The sequence below is a fragment of the Mercenaria mercenaria genome, chromosome 3 (genome assembly GCF_021730395.1).
Source record: "Mercenaria mercenaria strain notata chromosome 3, MADL_Memer_1, whole genome shotgun sequence".
NCBI lineage: Eukaryota > Metazoa > Mollusca > Bivalvia > Venerida > Veneridae > Mercenaria > Mercenaria mercenaria.
In genome coordinates this window covers 69,221,045-69,244,874 of record NC_069363.1, presented here as the reverse complement: position 1 = coordinate 69,244,874, position 23,830 = coordinate 69,221,045, and the positions used below count along the sequence as shown (strand labels likewise).

At 36.5% G+C, this 23,830-nt stretch overlaps 1 protein-coding gene across 8 annotated transcripts in view; it reads right to left on the bottom strand.

The window, feature by feature from the left end:
* Positions 1-15,354: 15,354 nt before the first annotated feature.
* The window catches only part of LOC123524461 (mediator of RNA polymerase II transcription subunit 23-like), a 299,330-nt gene continuing 290,854 nt past the window's right edge, over positions 15,355-23,830 (bottom strand). For all 8 annotated transcript variants that reach the window (XM_045302672.2, XM_053538842.1, XM_053538843.1 and 5 more), the window contains one exon: positions 15,355-22,826. The gene's annotated coding sequence lies outside the window, so the exon portion shown is untranslated. The remainder of the gene's footprint in view (positions 22,827-23,830) is intronic.

Genomic DNA, 23,830 nt, shown 5'->3' with positions numbered 1-23,830 from the left:
TTTGTTAGTGTTAAACACTACAATGCCTACTGTTCAACCTGCTATAGTAGTCACCTGTATTCTATATTAAGCAGCCACTTGGCAGCTATCATCCCTGATTTATTTTTATGCCCATGATGTCAAAGATCCATGAAGCATAAAGTGCCTGAAATGTCTGTCTATTGTTCTGTCCATCACACAGTCTTGTGTACTGGAAGAATACAGTTTTTGCCCAATTCAAATGAAACTTGATGTATCATCAAAAGGAAGTAGACATGGACTTATTATTGGGACTTCAGTGTATTAGTCAAGAATAGGTAGAGCTGTTGGATTCACTCATGTGTTGGGGTTCCGATTAAGTTCTTATGCTCTCCGAAGGGTGGGGGAGGGGGAGCATATACACGCCTGGTAAGCAACAGAGCTACCTTTTTCAGAGTTATATGGTAAATCGCTCTATCGCAACTTCAAAGCTAGTACATGTCGCGATAAAAGAACATCAACAAAGGTGAGTGTCGTCATATTTTCTGTATTTTTACTTGTAAGCATTGTACCGAATATCAAAAATCGGGGAATGGTAGGCGGTGTAGATTTTACAGAGAACTTAAAACTTTATTCTTGATTTGTGGTCAATATTGGTGATGTTTACCAGCAAGCTAAAATATTTAGCAGTGAACTGGGGCGTTTTGTCATGAAAGCACTTGATCAAGAAGCAAACCAAGTAGGCATGAGATAGCTGTAAGGTATACAATGTATTTGGAAATAAAATTTGTACTGAAAATGGTTTTGGAGTAGAAATATTCACTTTTTATTGTGATACAGGGTTCCCAACAGTTACTGAGCAATAAAATACGATTTTTAGAGTTAAGTACAGTACATTTCATTAGCCCACCATCATCAGATGGTGGGCTATTAAAATCACTCTGCGTCCGTGGTCTGTCCGTCCATTAACAATTTCTCGTTATCTCATCTCCTCAGAAACTACTGGGGGGATTTTGACCAAACTTTGTCAGAATGATGTATTAGTACCCTAGTTGTGTCCCCCTGAAAATCAGACTGGTTTAACAATTTATGAGTGAGTTGTGGCCCTTTGTTTATTTCTATATTTTATATAGATTTATATAAGGAAAAACTTTGAAAACCTTCTTGTCCATTACCACCTAGGGCTTTGATATTTGGTTTGAAGCATCATCTAGTGGTCCTCTACCAAGATTATTCAAATTATTTCTCTGGGGTCAAATATGGCCCCGCCCTGGGGGTCACATGGTTTATATAGACTTATATAGGGAAAAACTTTGAAAAACCTCTTGTCCAAAACCACAGGGTCTAGGGCTTTGATATTTTGTATGTGACATCATCTAGTGGTCTTCAACTAAGATTGTTCAAATTATACCCCTAGGGTTAAATATGGCCCCGCCCTGGTGGTCATATGGTTTACATAGACTTATATAGGGAAAAACTTTGAAAATCTTCTTGTCCCAACCACAATGCCTAGGGCTTTGATACTTGTAATGTAGCATCATCTAGTGGTTCTCTACCAAGTTTGTTAAAATTATGCCCCTAGGGTCAAAAATGGCCCCGCCCCGGGGGTCACATGGTTCATATAGACTTATATAGGGAAAAGCTTTTAAAATGTTCTTGTCAATAACTACAACATTCAAATTTGGACCACATGTATATTTTTAAGTGGCAAGATGAACCTTGACATGAGTTGACCTTGATTTTGACCTGGTGACCTACTTCCACATTTCTGTAGCTACAGCCTTCAAATTTGGACCACATGCATAGTTTTGTGCACTGGAAAAAACTTTGACCTTGATTTTGACCTAGTGACCTACTTTCACATTTCTCAAGCTACAGCCTTCAAATTTGGACCACATGCATAGTTTTGTGTACTGAAAAAGACTTTCACCTTCACATTGACCTAGTGACCTACTTTCACATTTTTGAAGGTACAGGCTTCAAATCTGGACCACATGGATAGTTTTGTATTCCGAAATAAAACTTGACCATGATTTTGACCTAGTGACCTACTTTTACATTTCTCAAGCTACTGCCTTCAAATTTGGACAACTTGCATAGTTTTGTGTACTGAAATGAACTTTGACCTTTACATTGACCTAGTGACCTACTTCACATTTTTAAGGTACAGGCTTCAAATTTGGACCACATGCATAGTTTTGTATTCCGAAATAAAATTTGACCTTGATTTTGACCTAGTGACGTACTTTTACATTTTTCAAGCTACAGCCTTCAGATTTGGACCACATGCATAGTTTTGTGTACCGAAACAAACTTTGACCTTGACCTAGTGACCTACTTTCACATTTCTCAAGCTACAGCTTTCGAATTTGGACCACATGCACAGTGTTGTGTACGAAATAAAATTTGACCTTGAGCTAGTCAGTAAGTCTAGAAATTTGGAACACTCAAAAATGGCACATTGGTGGGTGCCAAGATCACTCTGTGATCTCTTGTTTAACATGGGTTACTTTTACACATAAATGAATTGATATTATGAAATAAGAAAATTTGATATTTTCTGCATTTTTAGCCCACCATCATCAGATGGTGGGCTATTCAAATCACTCTGCGTCCGTGGTCCGTCGTCCTTCCGTCCGTTAACAATTTCTCGTTATCGCATCTCCTCAGAAACTACCAGGGGGATTTTGACCAAACTTTGTCAGAATGATGTATTGGTACCCTAGTTGTGTCCCCCTGAAAATCAGACTGGTTCAACAATTTTTTAGTGAGTTATGGCCCTTTGTTTATTTCTATAATTTACATAGATTTATATAGGGAAAAACTTTGAAAATCTTCTTATCCAAAACCACAGAGCCTAGGGCTTTGATATTTTGTATGAAGAATCATCTGGTGGTCTTCTACTAAGATTGTTCAAATTATCCCCCTAGGGTCAAATATGACCCCGCCCCGGGGGTCACATGGTTTACATAGACTTATATAGGGAAAAACTTTGAAAATCTTCTTGTCCAAACCACAAAGCCTAGGGCTTTGGCATTTGTAATGTAGCATCATCTATTGGTTCTCTACCAAGTTTGTTCAAATTATCCCCCTAGGGTCAAATATGGCCCCACCCTGGGGGTCACATGGTTCATATAGACTTATATAGGGAAAAGCTTTTAAAATCTTCTTGTCAATAACCTACAACATTCAAATTTGGACCACTTGTATGGTTTTGAGTGGCAAGATGAATCTTGACATGAGTTGACCTTGATTTTGACCTAGTGAACTACTTTCACATATCTGTAGCTACAGTCTTCAAATTTGGACCACATGCATAGTTTTGAGCACTGAAAAGAACTTTGACCTTGACATTGACCTAGTGACCTACTTTCACATTTTTGAAGGTACAGGCTTCAAATTTGGACCACATGCATAGTTTCGTGTTCCGAAATGAAATTTGACCTTAATTTTGAGCTAGTGACCTACTTTCATATTTCTCGAGCTACAGCCATCAAATTTGGACCACTTGCATAGTTTTGTGTACCGAAATAAACTTTGACCTTAAGATTGACCTAGTGACCTACTTTCACATTTCTGTAGCTACAGGCTTCAAATTTAGACCACATGCAGAAGATTGTGTACCGAAACAAACTTTGACCTTAAGATTGACCTAGTGACCTACTTTCAAATTTCTCAAACTACAGCCTTCAAACTTGATGCACATGCATAGTCTTGTGTACAAAGATCTTTGGTCTTGAAATTGATCTAGTGACCTACTTTCACATTTCTCAAGCTACAGCTTTCGAATTTGGACCACATGCACAGTGTTGTGTATGGAAATGAAATTTGACCTTGAGCCAGTCAGTAAGTCTTGAAATTTGGAACACTCAAAAATGGCACATTGGTGGGCGCCAAGATCACTCTGGATCTCTTGTTCTTATGTCTTTTTCTGCAGTCAATGGCAAATAAGTCGCTTCACAGGTAAAGCAGAGAAAAATCCCCATAATTCTGCAATGTCTAGTCATTAACAAATATTCTCAATAAATTGGATTTGTCTCTCTACTTGTATCAAGAAGTGTTGTGGTTTTTTCGCAAAGATGGTAGATGCAAAATGTATAAGATTCTACAAAGTGCATATGAAGTGGCATATTTTTGTAAAGGTATGCTGCAGAATCAAATGCCTTACATCATGTCAGTATATGTTTATAGTGTACAAATTATACCCCTTTACTTTTAGTTCAGCTGATATAAAAAACATTGAAATCCACCTATTTGTTCTGTAAGGTAGGACAGGTATGGAATTACCCCACCCACATTTTCTTTCACATTTCTGTAGCTACAGCCTTCGAATTTAGACCACATGCATAATTTTGTGCACCAAAAAAACTTTGACCTTGACATTGACCTAATTTCACATTTTTGAAGATACAGGCTTTGAATTTTTAACCACATGCATAGTTTTGTGTTCCATAATGAAATTTGACCTTGATTTTGACCTAGTGACCTACTTTCTCAATTCTGTAGCTACAGCCTTCAAGTTTTGACCACATGCATAGTTTTGTGCACCGAAAAAAAACTGACCTCGACATTGACCTAGTGACCTACTTTCACATTTTTGATGGTACAGGCTTCAAATTTGGACCACATGCATAGTTTTGTTCCAAAATGAAATTTGACCTTGATTTTGACCTAGTGACCTATTTTCACATTTTTCAAGCTACAGCCTTCAAATTTGGACCACTTGCATAGTTTTGTGTACCGAAATGAACTTTGATCTTGAGATTGACCTAGTGACCTACTTTTACATTTCTCAAGCTACAGGCTTCAAATTTGGACCACAAGCATATTTTTGTGTTCTGAATTGAAATTTGACATTGATTTTGACCTAGTGACCTATTTTCACATTTCTCAAGCTACAGCCTTCAGATTTGGACCACATGCATAGTTTTGTGTACCGAAACAAACTTTGACCTTGACCTAGTGACCTACTTTCACATTTCTCAAGCTACAGCTTTCGAATTTGGACCACATGCACAGTGTTGTGTACGGAAATAAAATTTGACCTTGAGCTAGTCAGTAAGTCTAGAAATTTGGAACACTCAAAAATGGGACATTGGTGGGTGCCAAGATCACTCTGTGATCTCTTGTTTAACATGGGTTACTTTTACACATAAATGAATTGATATTATGAAATAAGAAAATTTGATATTTTCTGCAATTTTAGCCCACCATCATCAGATGGTGGGCTATTCAAATCACTCTGCGTCCGTGGTCCGTCGTCCTTCCGTCTGTTAACAATTTCTCGTTATCGCATCTCCTCAGAAACTACCAGGGGGATTTTGACCAAACTTTGTCAGAATGATGTATTGGTACCCTAGTTGTGTCCCCCTGAATATCAGACTGGTTCAACAATTTTTTAGTGTGTTATGGCCCTTTGTTTATTTCTATAATTTACATAGATTTATATAGGGAAAAACTTTGAAAATCTTCTTATCCAAAACCACAGAGCCTAGGGCTTTGATATTTTGTATGAAGAATCATCTGGTGGTCTTCTACTAAGATTGTTCAAATTATCCCCCTAGGGTCAAATATGGCCCCGCCCCGGGGGTCACATGGTTTACATAGACTTACATAGGGAAAAACTTTGAAAATCTTCTTGTCCAAACCACAAAGCCTAGGGCTTTGGCATTTGTAATATAGCATCATCTATTGGTTCTCTACCAAGTTTGTTCAAATTATCCCCCTAGGGTCAAATATGGCCCCACCCTGGGGGTCACATGGTTCATATAGACTTATATAGGGAAAAGCTTTTAAAATCTTCTTGTCAATAAACTACAACATTCAAAGTTGGACCACTTGTATGGTTTTGAGTGGCAAGATGAATCTTGACATGAGTTGACCTTGATTTTGACCTAGTGACCTACTTTCACATATCTGTAGCTACAGTCTTCAAATTTGGACCACATGCATAGTTTTGTGCACTGAAAAGAACTTTGACCTTGACATTGACCTAGTGACCTACTTTCACATTTTTGAAGGTACAGGCTTCAAATTTGGACCACATGCATAGTTTCATGTTCCGAAATGAAATTTGACCTTAATTTTGAGCTAGTGACCTACTTTCATATTTCTCAAGCTACAGCTTTCGAATTTGGACCACATGCACAGTGTTGTGTACGGAAATGAAATTTGACCTTGAGCCAGTCAGTAAGTCTTGAAATTTGGAACACTCAAAAATGGAACATTGGTGGGCGCCAAGATCACTCTGTGATCTCTTGTTCTCATGTCTTTTTCTGCAGTCAATGGCAAATAAGTCACTTCACAGGTAAAGCAGAGAAAAATCCCCATAATTCTGCAATGTCTAGTCATTAACAAATATTCTCAATAAATTGGATTTGTCTCTCTTCTTGTATCAAGAAATGTTGTGGTTTTTTCGCAAAGATGGTAGATGCAAAATGTATAAGATTCTACAAAGTGCATATGAAGTGGCATATTTTTGTAAAGGTATGCTGCAGAATCAAATGCCTTACATCATGTCAGTATATGTTTATAGTGTACAAATTATACCCCTTTACTTTTAGTTCAGCTGATATAAAAAACATTGAAATCCACCTATTTGTTCTGTAAGGTAGGACAGGTATGGAATTACCCCACCCACATTTTCTTTCACATTTCTGTAGCTACAGCCTTCGAATTTTGACCACATGCATAATTTTGAGCACCAAAAAAAACTTTGACCTTGACATTGACCTAATTTCACATTTTTGAAGATACAGGCTTTGAATTTTGACCACATGCATAGTTTTGTGTTCCGAAATGAAATTTGACCTTGATTTTGACCTAGTGACCTACTTTCACAATTCTGTAGCTACAGCCTTCAAGTTTGGACCACATGCATAGTTTTGTGCACCGAAAAAAACTGACCTTGACATTGACCTAGTGACCTACTTTCACATTTTTGATGGTACTGGCTTCAAATTTGGACCACATGCATAGTTTTGTTCCAAAATGAAATTTGACCTTGATTTTCACCTAGTGACCTATTTTCACATTTTTCAAGCTACAGCCTTCAAATTTGGACCACATGCGTAGTTTTGTGTACCGAAATGAACTTTGATCTTGAGATTGACCTAGTGACCTACTTTTACATTTCTCAAGCTACAGGCTTCAAATTTGGACCTCAAGCATATTTTTGTGTTCTGAATTGAAATTTGACATTGATTTTGACCTAGTGACCTACTTTCACATTTCTCAAGCTACAGCCTCCAAATTTGAAGCACATGCATAGTTTTGTATACGGAAATGAACTTTGACCTTGAGATTGACCTAGTGAACTACTTTCACATTTCTCAAGCTACAGCTTTCAAATTTGGACCACATGCATGGACCACATGCAAAGTGTTTCGTACAGAAATAAAATTTGACCTTGAGCTAGTCTTGAAATTTGGAACATTCAAAAATGGCTCAATGGTGGGCGCCAAGATCACTCTGTGATCTCTTGTTTTCTTAATAAATCTCTTAGATGCACGGTGACCCCAACGTTTTTTCTTTCCATTTTGAAGCATTTTTGTGTGTTATTAAAGCTGCAAATTATGAAAATTTTACCATCAGAATTTTTTTGTAGATCTATTTTTCCATTGAAAATAAAGTGGATGGGTAAAGTATGTCAACGTGTTAAAATGAAAGATATTTGTTAGTGACATTTATGCTTATGTAATACTGGCATCACCTTGTATTCATATTAACCTGTAAGACCTGAAATCCCTACAACATTAACTGGGATATTATATGTTTTATTAAGTACCACCATTTCTTCAATTTTACAAAATTTCAAATGCTTAAACACTGGATGAAAAAAATGCCCTATAAAATTTTGTTTCGAGTTTGGTGACCCGTGTTTTTTCTTCTCTTGGAAACTAATGTTCTTCAAGTTCACAGAGTATGAAAAAATTCTTAACATTAGAAAAACTTTGTTTCTGCATCCTTAAGCAAGCTTATATCTCTTCTGTTTGCTTCGAACAGTGTCATGTTCTACAAATTCTATGAAATGTGTTGTCCTGCATAGTTGAAAAGTTACTTCATCGTAAAATGTACCGACAGTTACAGTTCTTTCCTGTCATTTATGCTTGCATGGAAATATTACTGAGGAATGCTTATTACACATCATTCTTTAATACTTATCATTTTCTTCCACTGCTTGTAAATCATAATGTAATACTTCATTGGACTGAAGAGTACTACTGATCTGCAATGAGCTTAATTTGTGTTGTATTTTCTAGTCAGCCCCATGTATTCTGATTAAAGTTCTGGATTTCAGAGACACTAACCTGATCTTTTTTGCTCAACTCCTCTTTGTATTTCCAGTGCAGAAGGGGCACAATGTTAATGAAAGTTCAGTGTTGAAAAAATTTGAATAGCTATGAAAACAAGTGAATTGAAGTATTGCCATGCAATACAAAGTCCCCTACTGGACGGCACCTAATTTTCTCTACTGCAGTATAACATAATGAACTGATATCTGTCAATGATGTATAAACAATATTGTACTGCATATACAATATGTTATAACAACACACTTGGATTAAAATGTGCATATATAAAAACCCACAGTTGTTTTCATATTTTTTTTGGCGATTATAAAAAAGTTATCATATAAGTTATTTATAGTAACAACAAAGGGAAATTAATCCTAAAAAAAACAACAAAACATATAATTGAAGTCCACAAAAAACTCTTTACCAGGTAAAGATAGGTCAAAATACACCTAAAAATTAGATGTAACATGCATGTTGTACCACAGAAAAGTGTTCTCGATTTTTCTCTACGGCCAGTAATAAAAAAGTTACAATATAATCTATTTATAGTAAAACAAAGGGACGTTATTCTAAAAACAAGGGTGCCTCATGGTGGTGAACATTTGGTCCAAATTACATCAAAATCCCTCCATGCATGAAGAAGAAATGCTTCGGACAAAGTCATTCTTGAATTTGACCTTTGACCTCTATATATCACCTTGACCTTAGACCTGGTTCTTGCGCAAGACAATCCGTCTTATTTTGGTGCACATTTGTGCCAAGTTACATCAAAATCCCTCCATGCATAAAGAAGAAATGCTCCAGACAAAGTCATTCTTATGTCTGACCTTTGGTCTCTAAGTGTGACCTTGACATTAGACCTAGGGCCTGGATTTTGTGTATGACGTTGTCCCATCCAGGGGAATATTTGTGCCAACTGATATTTTAAATCCTGTTTTGCATGTCAAAGTTATAGTCCAAACAGGAAAAAAATCCTATTGACCTTTGATCTCAGTGTGACCTTGACCTTTAAGCTAGGGTTCTGGGTGTTCCGCATGACACGTCGTCTCATCATGGGGAACATTTATGCGAAGTAATATTGTAATCCCTTGATGGATGACAGAGTTCTGGATCGGACAGGAAAAAAACCTTATTGACCTTTGACCTCCAATTGTGACCTTGACCTTTGAGCTAAGGGTCCGGGTTTTGCGCATGACATGTTGTCTCATCATTGGGAACATTTGTGCCAAGTAATATTAAAATCCCTTTATGGATGGCAGAGTTATGGACCGGACAGGAAAAAAACTGTTGACTTTGACCCCCAAATGTGACCTTGACCTTTGAGCTAGGGGTTGGGGATTTGCGCATGACACGTCGTCTCATCATAGGGAACATTTGTGCCAAGCGATATTAAAATCCCTTAATGAATGTCAGAGTTATGGACCGGACACGAAACAGACCCTGTTCGTGCTATGTTAACATTTGACTGCTGTGACCTTGACATTTGAGCTAGGGGTCTGAAAGTTGTGCAGGACACATCGGCTTATTATGAGGTGCAATTGTGCCAAGTAATATTAAAATCCCTTCATGGATGGGAGAGTTATGGACCGGACATGAAAAACGCCCTGTTGACCTTTGACCTCCAATTGTGACCTTGACCTTTGAGCTAGGGGTCCGGGTTTTGCGCATGACACGTCATCTCATCATGGGGAACATTTGTTGAGCTACACACTAGGTAACCCGATACGTTCGGCGCAGGATCGATACATAGATTTGAAAACTGTAGTAATGTTAGTATTCTCATCATTTCGGTCTATAAAAACAAATATCCAATAAAAACACCTTACTAGTCTTATCACGTAATAAATGAAGTTTCCAAAGCCGATTTGAAATCCTGAAAAGATGTCATTTTAAGAAAAAACGACGAAGTTAAATGTTAAACTTTATGCCAATTTTAGCAATTTTAAAGTTTATAGGCACATTTCTTTGAAAATATAGCAAAACAAAGCCAATGTCTTTATGGACTATATTCATCAACCTTTTCCCTGTCATCCTTCCAAATTACAATGTCTAAATCGGTGTTTTAGTGAAGATTTTTAAGTTTGAAATACACCATATGCACGAAAAAAGGCGATGTTTGGTGCAGTATAAAAATTTTGCGGTGATGTTCCGGAGCAGGTTATTGTAAACTTCATCACAAATATCGCAATGACCGTTTTTGACGCTGTGAAGCTAATTTTTGATATCTTATAGATTTTGCTGTATGTATTTAACGGTTTAGTATACGATGTACAGGTTTTTATTTAGAGACGTGTTCATATACATACATTATAACATATATACATACTTAGATATCAGACAAAACTATTTGATAATGTAGAGATAACCATGTTTTTTTCGTGTTGTAACATCTGCAGAATCCCGAGGGACTGGTTGGTATCTGAGCCCGTTTACGCTTTGCCACGGAATATTATAAGATTCTTTCACCGGTTGTAGGTGCAGATGGGAATTTCCGGCCTCAAGGGTAACTGTTTAGGTGGTTACGAGGCTCCAGCCGAGCAAATGTGCAGATGGGAATTTCCGGCCTCGAGGGTAACTGTTTAGGTGGTTACGAGGCTCCAGCCGAGTAACTGCGTAAACAGTTACCCGAGAGCCGGATATTCCCATCTGCACCTACAACATACATGTGATAAGTTCAGAATACCAAAACTGGAGGTTTGCCATTTTTCAGCTGGAGTTGGGGTCTCAAAACTGGAGGTTTTTTATCGACATAAATTAAGCGCGCTGACACATAACTTAGAGGCAAAATCCAACATTTTTGGCCACACAATAATGTATATAAGTCTACACCGGAAGAAACAATCCTCATAACACTTGATTTGAATTTTGACAGAGTTATGCCACTTTTTAGCCCACCATCATCAGATGGTGGGCTATTAAAATCACTCTGCGTCCGTGGTTCGTCCGTTAACAATTTCTTGTTATCGCATCTCCTCAGAAACTACTGGGGGGATTTTGACCAAACTTTGTCAGAATGATGTATTGGTACCCTAGTTGTGTCCCCCTGAAAATCAGACTGGTTCAACAATTTATGAGTGAGTTATGGCCCTTTGTTTATTTCTATATTTTACATAGATTTATATAGGGAAAAACTTTGAAAACCTTCTTATCCAAAACCACAGAGCCTAGGGCTTTGATATTTGGTTTGAAGCATCATCTAGTGGTCCTCTACCAAGATGATTCAAATTATTTCTCTGGGGTCAAATATGGCCCCGCCCTGGGGGTCACATGGTTTATAATGACTTATATAGGGAAAAACTTTGAATAACCCCTTGTCCAAAACCACAGGGCCTGGGGCTTTGATATTTTGTATGTGACATCATCTAGTGGTCTACAACTAAGAATTATTCATATTATACTCCTAGGGTCAAATATGGCCCCGCCCTGGGGGTCATATGGTTTACATAGACTTACATAAGGAAAAACTTTGAAAATCTTCTTGTCCAAACCACAAAGCCTAAGGCTTTGATACTTGTAATGTAGCATCATCTAGTGGTTCTCTACCAAGTTTGTTCAAATTATCCCCCTTGGGTCAGATATGGCCCTGGGGTCACATGGTTCATATAGACTTATATAGGGAAAAGCTTTTAAAATGTTCTTGTCAATAACTACAACATTCAAATTTGGACCACATGTATATTTTTGAGTGGCAAGGTGAATCTTGACGAGTTGACCTTGATTTTGACCTAGTGACCTACTTTCACATTTCTGTAGCTACAGCCTTCAAATTTGGACCACATGTATATTTTTGAGTGGCAAGATGAACCTTGACATGAGTTGACCTTGATTTTGACCTAGTGACCTACTTTCACATTTCTGTAGCTACAGCCTTCAAATTTGGACCACATGCATAGTTTTGTGCACTGGAAAAAACTTTGACCTTGATTTTGACCTAGTGACCTACTTTCACATTTTTGAAGGTACAGGCTTTGAATTTGGACCATATGCATAGTTCCGTGTTTCAAAATGAAATTTGACATTGATTTTGACCTAGTGACCTACTTTCACATTTCTCAAGGTACAGCCTTCAAATTTGGACCACATGCGTAGTTTTGTGTACCGAAAAAAACTTTGACCTTCACATTGACCTAGTGACCTACTTTCACATTTTTAAGGTACAGGCTTCTAATTTGGACCACATGCATAGTTTTGTATTCCGAAATAGAATTTGACCATGATTTTGGCCTAGTGACCTACTTTTACATTTCTCAAGCTACAGCCTTCAAATTAGGACTACTTGCATAGTTTTGTGTACCAAAATGAACTTTGACCTTAAGATTGACCTGTGACCTACTTTCACATTTCTGTAGCTACAGGCTTCAAAGATAGACCACATGCATAGGATTGTGTACCGAAACAAACTTTGACCTTTACATTGACCTAGTGACCTACTTTCACATTTCTCAAGCTACAGCTTTTGAATTTGGACCACATGCACAGTGTTGTGTACGGAAATGAAATTTGACCTTGAGGTAGTCAATAAGTCTTGAAATTTGGAACACTCAAAAATGGCACATTGGTGGGCGCCAAGATCACTCTGTGATCTCTTGTTAAGTTATTAGGCCCATAACAGAGTACCTCCTTTTTGAAGAGTATTCAATTCCTACCATAAACCTACTTTGACTACAATTTTTAGGGGGCGTAGGTTCAAACCCCTCTGGGACCAAAATTTTTTTCCCCTTATTTTTCTAGTGAATTTTTACTTCTTTTAATACTTGTTATTGACTCATTGTACAAAAGTGGAAAAAATTCATTTGATAAGCGATTTCTTGCTGGTCAAAGTGAATTTACCTCTGAAACAGAAGGGGTAGAGTTAGACATCTTTAAAAATATTGAGTTACATGCGGTAAAAGTTCTTTATTTTGCCTTCATTCTTTAGATTACATATTGTGGAAGAAATGTAGGTAGGTTTTACTTCTGCCCCAAGGGTATTTTTGAATGAAGTGAGCAAACTTCAAAACAGACCTTCAGGATTCGACCTTAATTTTTAGCTCACCTGTCACATAGTGACAAGGTGAGCTTTTCTGATCACCCTTCGTCCGTCGTCAGTCCGTCAACAATTTCTTGTCTGCACGATAGTGGTTTCATTTATGATTTTATTTTAACCAAACTTGCACACAACTTGTATCACCATAAGATCTCAGTTCCTTTCTTGAACTGGCCAGATCCCATTATGGGTTCCAGAGATATGGCCCCTGAAAGGGCCAAAATTAGCTATTTTGACCTTGTCTGCACAATAGCAGCTTCATTTATGATATGATTTTAACTAAACTTGCACACAACTTGTATCACCATAAGATCTTGGTTCCTCTCTTGAACTGGCCAGATTCCATTATGGGTTCCAGAGTTATGGCCCCTGAAAGGGCCAGAATTAGCTATTTTGACCTTGTCTGCACAATAGCAGCTTCATTTTTAATTTTATTTAAACCAAACTTGCACACAACTTGTATCACCATAAGATGTCGTTTCCTTTCTTGAACTGGCGAGATTCCATTTTGGGTTCCAGAGTTATGGCCCCTGAAAGGGCCAGAATTAGCAATTTTGACCTTGTCTGCATAATAGCAGCTTCATTTATGATTTGAATTAAATCAAACTTGCAAAAAACTTGTGTCACCATTAGATCTCGATTCCTTTCTTGAATTGGCCAGATCCCATAATGGTTTCCAGAGTTATGGCCCCTGAAAGGGCAAAATTAGCTATTTTGACCTTGTCTGCACAATTATAGCAGCTTCATTCATGATTTAAATTTAATCAAACTTGCACACAACTTGTATCACCACAAGATATTGGTTCCTTTCTTGAACTGGCCAGATTCCATCATGGGTTCCAGAGTTATGGCCCCTTAAAGGTCCAAAATTGGCTATTTTGGCTTTTGCAGCCATATGGAGACTTCATATCGTCGCCTCAACGCGAAACTAGTCTATGTGTATATAGAAATAGAAGCAGATAGACTAGTTTTGCGTTGAGGCCACGATATATGGTTTGATTTGATACAAACTTCCAGAATATCTTCAACAACAATAAATCTTGGATTCCATGATAAATCTTTCAGATCCAAAAAATATTTTATATCCGATTACCTCCCCTGATTGTAATCAAAATGGATTTATATCAGTAAGTCCATATAGGACTTATTTGAAATTTCATTATTGTCATTAGTTGGACTGAGACAATCAGGGTAGATAACTATGGACTGATTTTGTCAAATTACCTCCCTTTATTTCAAATTAAAATGGGTATTTCTCCGTAACTAATGAAGATACTGATCTGAAATTTCAACAGATGGACTTGGACAATCAGTGAAGATACATATTGACTGAATTTATGACAAATTACCTCCCTTTATTTTTTATCTAAATGAATACACCTTAGCAGCTTCTAATGAGATTGGTTTGAAACGATCATATCATTTTGAGCAATGATACTCAGGTGAGCGATATAGGGCCATCATGGTCCTCTTGTTCAATGTTGGGAGTTAGAATTCTGTCTCATTAAATCCCTTTACTTGAGGTACCCCAGAAAAAAATGATATTGACTGTTTTATTTTAAGTTTTATAATTGCTTACCAATAGTTTGATGTTTCTTTCATAAAAAATAATGGTATAATGAATTCTCTCCAAACATTTTGGATAAAGGCCACCACTTTGAAATCTGACTCTACTTGAGCTTGAGGAAATACCATAAATTACACAAAATTTATAAAAAACAGCACCGTAATTTTTTTAAAAAAATTTGCAACAAGGTGCGTAGCACTGTCAACTGTAAGAATATACCAAGCAAATGCCATTTTTTAAACATCACTATTAGGGGCCTAATACCGTAACTTCATTTTTTTTTGTTAAAGTTTTATATAACGTCTTATATCTCTGTTACATTCAAAGCTATCGACTATTATGCCCCTTTTACTGGCAAAGCTTTAATTGCCCCTTTTACTGGCAAAGCTTTAATTCAGAGTCACATTTTTTTTTTTTAGGATTAATTTTCCTTTGTTGTTAATACAAATAACTTACATGATATCTTTTTTATACACGGGCAAAAAAATTCCATATGAAAACAACTGTAGGTTTTTATATATGCAAATTTTAATCCAAGTGTTTTGTTATAACATATTGTATATATAGTACAATATTGTTTATACATCATTGACAGATATCAGTTCATTATGTTTTACTGCAGTAGAGAAAATATATTATATTTTATAGAACAACACATTTTGTCCTATATCACATGTACTTTGACTGTTCATGTTCTATTTTGTAGAAGATATCAAGCTTCTTTATGATTATTGTGTGTCTAACATATTTCTCCAGGTACTCCGGGAGTTGAAAGTGTTACAAACAATGGACATATTAAAAACAAGAGATCACAGAGTGATCTTGGCGCCCACCAATGTACCATTTTTGAGTGTTCCAAATTTCAAGACTTACTGACTAGTTCAAGGACAAATTTCATTTCCGTACACAACACTGTGCATATGGTCCATGCATGTGGTCCAAATTTGAAAGCTGTGGCTTAGGAAATGTGAAAGTAGGTCACTAGATCAATTTCAAGGACAAAGTTCTTTGTACACAAAAATATGCATGTGCATCAAGTTTGAAGGCTGTAGTTTGAGAAATTTGAAAGAAGGTCACTAGCTCAATCTTAAGGTCAACGATTATTTCGGTACACAAAACTATGCAAGTGGTCCAAATTTAAAACCTGTAGCTTGAGAAATGTACAAGTAGGTCACTAGGTCAAAATCAAGATCAAACTTCATTTCAGAACACAAATCTATGCATGCGGTCCAAATTTGAAGCCTGTACCTTCAAAAATGTAAAAGTAGGTCACTAGGTCAATGTCAAGGTCAAAATTTGTTTCAGTACACAATCCTATGCATGTGGTCTAAATTTGAAGCCTGTAACTACAGAAATGTGAAAGTAGGTCACTAGGTCAATTTTAAGGTCAAAATTCATTTCAGTACACAAAACTATGCATGTGGTCCAAATTTGAAGCCTGTAGCTAAAGTAATGTGGAAGTAGGTCACTAGGTCAAAATCAAGGTCAAATTTCATTTCAGAACACAGAACTATGCATGTGGTCCAAATTTGAAGCCTGTACCTTCAAAAATGTGAAAGTAGGTCACTAGGTCAATGTAAAGATCAAAGTTTGTTTCGGTACACAAAACTATGCATGTGGTCCAAATTTGAAGGCTGTAGCTTGAGAAATGTGAAAGTAGGTCATTAGGTCAAAATCAAGGTCAAACTTCATTTCAGAACACGAAACTATGCATGTGGTCCAAATTTGAAGCCTGTACCTTCAAAAATGTGAAAGTAGGTCACTAGGTCAATATCAAGGTCAAAGTTTTTTCAGTGCACAAAACTATGCATGTGGTCCATTTTTGAAGGCTGTAGCTACAGAAATGTGAAAGTAGGTCACTAGGTCAAAATCAAGGTCAACTCGTGTCAAGGTTCATCTTGCCACTCACAACCATACATGTGGTCCAAATTTGAATGTTGTAGGTTATTGACAAGAAGATTTTCAAAGTTTTTCCCTATATAAGTCTATATGAACCATGTGACCCCCAAGGCGGGGCCGTATTTGACCCTACTGTGATAATTTGAATTAACTTGGTAGAAAACCACTAGATGATGCTACATTACAAATGCCAAAGCCCTTGGCTTTGTGGTTTGGACATGAAGATTTTCAAAGTTTTTCCCTATATAAGTCTATGTAAACCATGTGACCCCAAAGACGGGGCCTTATTTGACCCTAGGGTGATAATTTGAACAATCTTAGTAGAAGACCACTAGATGATGTCACATACAAAATATCAAAGCCCTAGGCCCTGTGGTTTTGAACAAGAGGTTTTTCCCTATATAAGTCTATATAAACCATGTGACCCACGGGGCGGGGCCATATTAGACCCCAGGGAAATAATTTGAATCATCTTGGTAGAGGACCACTAGATGATGCTTCAGACCAAATATCAAAGCCCTAGGCTCTGTGGTTTTGGACAAGAAGATTTTCAAAGTTTTTCCCTATATAAATCTATGTAAATTATAGAAATAAACAAAGGGCCATAACTCACTTAAAAATTGTTGAACCAGTCTGATTTTCAGGGGGACACAACTAGGGTACCAATACATCATTCTGACAAAATTTGGTCAAAATCCCCTTGGTAGTTTCTGAGGAGATGCGATAACGAGAAATTGTTAACGGACGGAAGGACGGACGGACTGACGGATGGAAGGACGATGGACCACGGACGCAGAGTGATTTGAATAGCCCACCATCTGATGATGGTGGGCTAAAAATACAAAAGTTGCAAAATGGAAGTGAAAGTAGAACTGTCAAAATGACCAAAAACTGCAATATTTCAAAAAAATTATCAGTTAATCAGTTTTTATTTCCCGGAGTACCTAAGTAAATATGTTAGACACACAACAGAAACAAATTTAGAGAAAAAAGAAGTTTGAAAAAGAAGTTTGATATGTTCTACAAAATAGAATGTGGACAATGCGTTGTAAGACAAAATACATGTTACCGAACATTAGGTATCTTTTACAGAAAGTATTTTTACATTTTTTTTTATATTTACAGAAACCCCTTCTGAACAATAATCGCAAACTTTTTTTATCATTTCAAAAATAAACAACGCATCAAATAATCATTTTAACTGATGTTATTTTATTGTATACTCTACAGGACTATAGGGATTAAAATTAAATATCTGTCATATTATTTGAGTATTTTTAGCTCACCTGAGCATGAAGTGCTCAAAGGTGAGCTTTTGTGATCGACCTGTGTCCGTCGTCGTCAACAATTTGACTGTTTACACTCTAGAGGTCACAATTTTGAGCCAATCTTAATGAAACTTTAAGGAACACCCAGACCAAGTTTCATCAAAATCCATTCAGTAGTTTTCGAGATGTTGTTTAAACACAAGTGTTGACGACAGACGTAGCGTGATCACAAAAAGGGGCATACTTCTAAAAATATTAATCTCAGAGTTATGGACCCTGTGTCATATGAAGTAGGTGATGATGTTGAAATAATCATTTTAAGTTTAATAAGCATAATTAATGAAGTATTGGTGTGAGAGTTACAGCCCTTGTGTCATATGAGGTGTATGGTAATGTGGCACACTTATCTTAAGTTTGTATCAAATACACTCTGTAATAACAGAAATATAGTGAAAAATGTAATAACAGGGGTAGAGTGAAAGTGCATTAAGTAAGGTCTAACTAAAAAGGGGGGATAATTCATGAAATATCAGGTGTGGGAATTATGGCCCTTGTGTAACTTTTAAAGTTTAAGAAAGTCAATCGAGTAATAACAGAGATAAAGTGAGTGCATCAAAACTTGAACCAAGGTGTGGCCGAGAAACGGACATGGTTGCAGAGTCAAGTAAGATAGCTCTCCATATACCTCGTCATGAAATATATACTCAAACGCAAAAGAAAGTGTGCACTTTCTAAATTTGAATATTCTCAGTTCTAAAAGAGGTATCCGTCTACAATTTGCAACATACTTTGCTCGAAGCATGCACTATTGATCTTCCTTCAATTTTACGATAAAAACTGGGTGGATTAGAGATAACTAGCGATAGTGGACTTTTGCACGTGGTGCCCATAGGAAAAGTACATGTCTACAAAAACGTGTTTTGTCAGTTTTCTTATACGTCACACTGGTTAGGCAAAACGACAGTCCTCACGTTGTTACGTCAGACAGAGCGTATCTGAGCGCAAAGGCTCGAGAAAAAATGGCGAATTCAGATCACGATATTCAGGTGAGGCACAGTTTCTCCTTTGTATTTTCCATCATATGCACAATTTACATATATGACTAGTCTTACGGAATATCCAAACCATCTCTCTTTTCGTGGAAATATTTTATTTTACTGGAAACAGAATAGTTTCGGAGTAAAACGAAACAAAGTTTAGCGAGTGATGTTTCAGTGACGATGAAACATGTAAAATTGTTCACATTTTGTCCTCTGATTTTCAATATCAACGTTATCCAGCCATGTTCTGGTACCTGAAGACACTGTGAACATCTATAATGTTGCTACCGAACTTATTTTTGACAAATGCTGTCTTTATGCCATTTAAACACACTTTTTAAAATGCAACGTTAGTGGGTACCGATCACAATACACCGTTTGTGTTCGAGAACCACCATCGTAAATGGAGTTTTACCAACAATAAGCACAAGTACTTACCGTTTAACTTATGAATTCTCTATTTATTATTCTCTATATGTATCACAATATTTACACCTATCCGTCCCAATGCTACCACTCTTTAAAGTATAATTATGATCTTTTTTGTTACTTTCAGGTACTATGACGAAAAGAAAGAAGAAAGTATCTCTATGGCTGAATAGGCCCAACCGGAGGGCATTTGCACTTGTAAGAACTTCACGAAAATGTGTTAATGAAAGAACTAAAACACCTAGTAGGCCTTCTTTCAACTATTCGTCACTTGAAACGCGTTCTGACACCCAAAGTAAAGTCGAAAAAGGTTGATTCTTGGTTCAAGTTCAAATCAAAAACGATGTCATGCCTCTGAAACAGATGTTGATGAGTTTGAATTACTGCAAGATACCGATATACCAGAAGGTGCAAAGGAATTTATTGAGATAGCTTCAGACTATGATGTTCTTCATCGGTTTTCAGCGGTTGGATTGTCAAGTTATTTTGAGCGGAATAATTTATACACATATTTAGAAAGAAATGTAGACGTTTAAATAGGTATGAAATTTTAAACAGAGACGACTTTTTTCAGGAACCACTTCTCTGATAGACTTGAACGAAAAAGGACAAAGCCTCACAGGAAGCCAGGGACAGTAAACAGAGATCTAGATGGACCTCCGAAAGGAACCCAGCCCATGAGAAGAGACTTAAGCGAGTGTGACGAGTCTAAAATTAATACATTGATGAGATCAGGAATACCAGTGACACTTTGATTATTTTTTGTGAAGTCCATCCTCTACCCTTTTCTCGTTTTCCAATTATGATAGAGAAAATACACATATTTCACACTTTAAATTTAAGAACTATTTAAAATAAGTATCTGTTTTACAATGAATCAAACCCAGAACCCCACCAACCACAGATTTGCAACCATCGTATCCGAGCGTTACAGGTGGCACGTGTCAACACACAGGCAATTACATACTACGCTATCATGAAAAAAGTAGAGCTTGAACCAATGTCATGCAGCGCCCAGGTAAATCTGTTTTGAGATGACGTCTGTAGAATATGGTCAGTGAAAAGAGCCTGCTAATTTCATTACTCGTGAACAGATTCGAGCCTGCTATTATTTTGCTTTGCTGCATTCTGGGCTTCTTAAGGATCTTATACACTCAGTTCCAAAAGAAAGTGTGCACTTAGTTTTCTGTTATTTTTTCTCGGTTATTCTCATGAAAACTTATAATGTTTGGTACCAAAATTTAAATCAGTTCGTAAACAAATTGGTGTGCATTTTAGATTTTGAGTTATACCTGAGAACTAGTGTATGAAAAAATGAAACAAAAACGTCGGGGAATTTTTTGAAATATTTAAACTTAAAAAGTGCACACTTTCTTCTGGAACTGAGATTTTATTTTGTCTGTACGCGTGCGTGTAGTATGTCCCCATACAAACATAATTAGCGTCAGCTTAACACCATCAGACAGATTTTAATTGAACTGCTCTCCTCACGTGAATTAGAATAACCAAAACTTTGCAAACATATAGAATTCGAAATATTGAACCAAATTGTGTAGCAATTTTAACATTTCCAAATTTAGAAACTTCTGGCACTTATTGATCCTATACGTACCTGTACACGTATGAAATTACAATTCATTTATCAGTAAATACAATGAAATACAAATCATATTTTTGTAAATTTTACTTCAAAATCAAATATTAAAAAAATCACTGGAATGGTTAATCACGGATTCATCACTGATGAATCAAAATAAACATAAAAGTAAAGTAGAATCATTTATCAAATATGTGAGCACTGTTATCAGTTATGACATGAATATCACATATTGGCATCAAAAAGCACAGAAGTATTGCCTTAAATAGCTATCTAATATCAATCTGAAATTGATATCCCCTGAGCACTTGACTAGAACCGAATACATGCTCCACCCTTGACCGGATCATTCCGTGGCAGGGCTAATTAAAATCACCATAAATCAGTTAAACAACGGTAGTGTACATGACTATTACATACTGAAAGAAAAAACACTTACGTCAAAAAGAATTTCGTTCCACGAGAAATTTGACAGTTAGAAAGTGTCCGTTATCAGCGTAATTTGAATAATGTTAAATACTTTAAGAAGTGTTCTGTACTGTACAATTTTGCCGATTCGGCACGTTTGCAGAACTTATTGATTACATTGATTAAAAAAAGACGCATGTGTATGTGATAGAAATGAAAATGTTACCCTGACATTACCTTAAACAAAAATAAGAATTAATTGCAAGATAAGACTGACTGAAGTCGGGGCTATTTAGAATAAGCCCGACTATTCTAAAATATGTTTTTATTTGTTATTTGTGCGTTTTCAAAGCTATAATCAATTTCAAAGAGTTATAAATCAATAATGTCTATGGCATGTCAAACGTTGCTAAATTATATATGCATGTTATTATCATTGGATGTTTGTTATTATTATAACAATAATAACTTTTACCATAAGAACATCGAATATACAATAAGAATAACGACATATAGAATAACAATGGTAAGACTTATAATATGAATGACACGACATTGAATAACAATATCAAAGATACAATTAGAATAACGACATATAGAATAACAATAATGACTTTTAGAATATGAATGACAAGACATTGAATAACAATAACAAACATACAATAATAATAACATACATATATAATTTAGCAACGTTTGACATGCCGTACTGTTCAAAAATAATGAACAAAAGAGGAACTATAAAGTCAATACATTTCCTGTGTCCATAATGCAACACTATTCACTGGAGTCTACTGACATACATTCACTTCACTTAAGTTTACTTTTCTCAATTCTTACATTGTCGATTATGGCGAGCCAAAGACTCTCTTTGACGGAACGTTTTGCTGCACACGTTACACTCAAACTGTTCTTCGTGTGAATATACACACCTGCAATGGTTCTGCAGATATCTTTTTTTCCAAGAACTTTCTGTCACACACTTGGCATTAATGTTTAGAAACACGTCCTTCGATGCAAATGTTCAAGTGTTCAGCAATATGAAATACCTTTTTGGAGCATCTACTACAGGTTGATTTGGACTTATGAACTACTTTGTCTTTTATGAACCAAGTCTGTCTTTTCGGGAGAACATTTATTTCGCACTGGTCACATCCAATCATTTTTTTCTTCAAGTGTATTCAAATGTCTAATTAATGTCTGTCGATGTGCATATGTTCCATCATACGTTGCCACATAAATAACTTTCGTTCTCCTGCGTGAATGCGCTTGTGTCTCCCCAGAGAGGACAGATGCAGAAACTGTTTGGCACATATATCGCATTGGAAATTCCTCATCTGAAATTATATAAAGAGACCGTCACATAAAACGTGTTTATGATAGATAGTTTCATAAGAATGCTTTAAATTATGTTTATTTGTGTAGTTTGCAGTTATACAACTATTTAAAGCGTATTACGTGGTAGGACACTTCATATGCCCATCTGTGAATTTCTCTGCATCTTGATCAACTGTCGTACCATAAAATATCTAGATAGCTTTCTCGCCTATATATACTCACAGCAGAAAAGAGTGGATGCAATGATCAAGTGGTAACAGGAAACCACGGGTCGTAAATTCAAAACCCGGTTCTCAAATCATAATTATTATTACATACTCGTATCTATTCCCCGTTAAGTTACACTGGTACTGGAAACGTCAATATTTTTTCCATACACTGACGCCTGAATTCCACATCGAGTGCGTGATGTAAGTAATTCCAGCGTAAGTAAAGTTAGTATAATTAAATACCTGTCTACAGAAGTAGTAAGATAAAAAGAAAATTCATACTTTGGCGTTAAACGGTAAGTACTGGTGTTTATTGTTGGTAAAACTCCATTTACGATAGTGGTTCTCGAACACAAACGGTGTATTGCGATCGGTACCCACTAACGTTGCATTTTAAAAAGTGCGTTTAAACGACATAAAGACAGCATTTGTCAAAAATAAGTTCGATAGCAATATTATAGATGTTCACAGTGTCTTCAGGTACCAGAACATGGCTGGATAACGTTGATATTGAAAATCAGAGGACAAAATGTGAACAATTTTACATGTTTCATCGTCACTGGAACATCACTCGCTAAACTTTGTTGCGTTTTACTCCGGAACTATTCTGTTTCCAGTAAAATAAAATATTTCCGCGAAAGGACCCTTACAGAAACAAGCCTCTGTGGCGTACATGCTGCGTATTTGCTGTGTATATGCCGCGAACACAGTAGTACACCAGAGGAGTACATTTTACATACACCGCATGCCGCGTACATGCCGGGTACTATTTCGACGAGTACACAGCATGTACG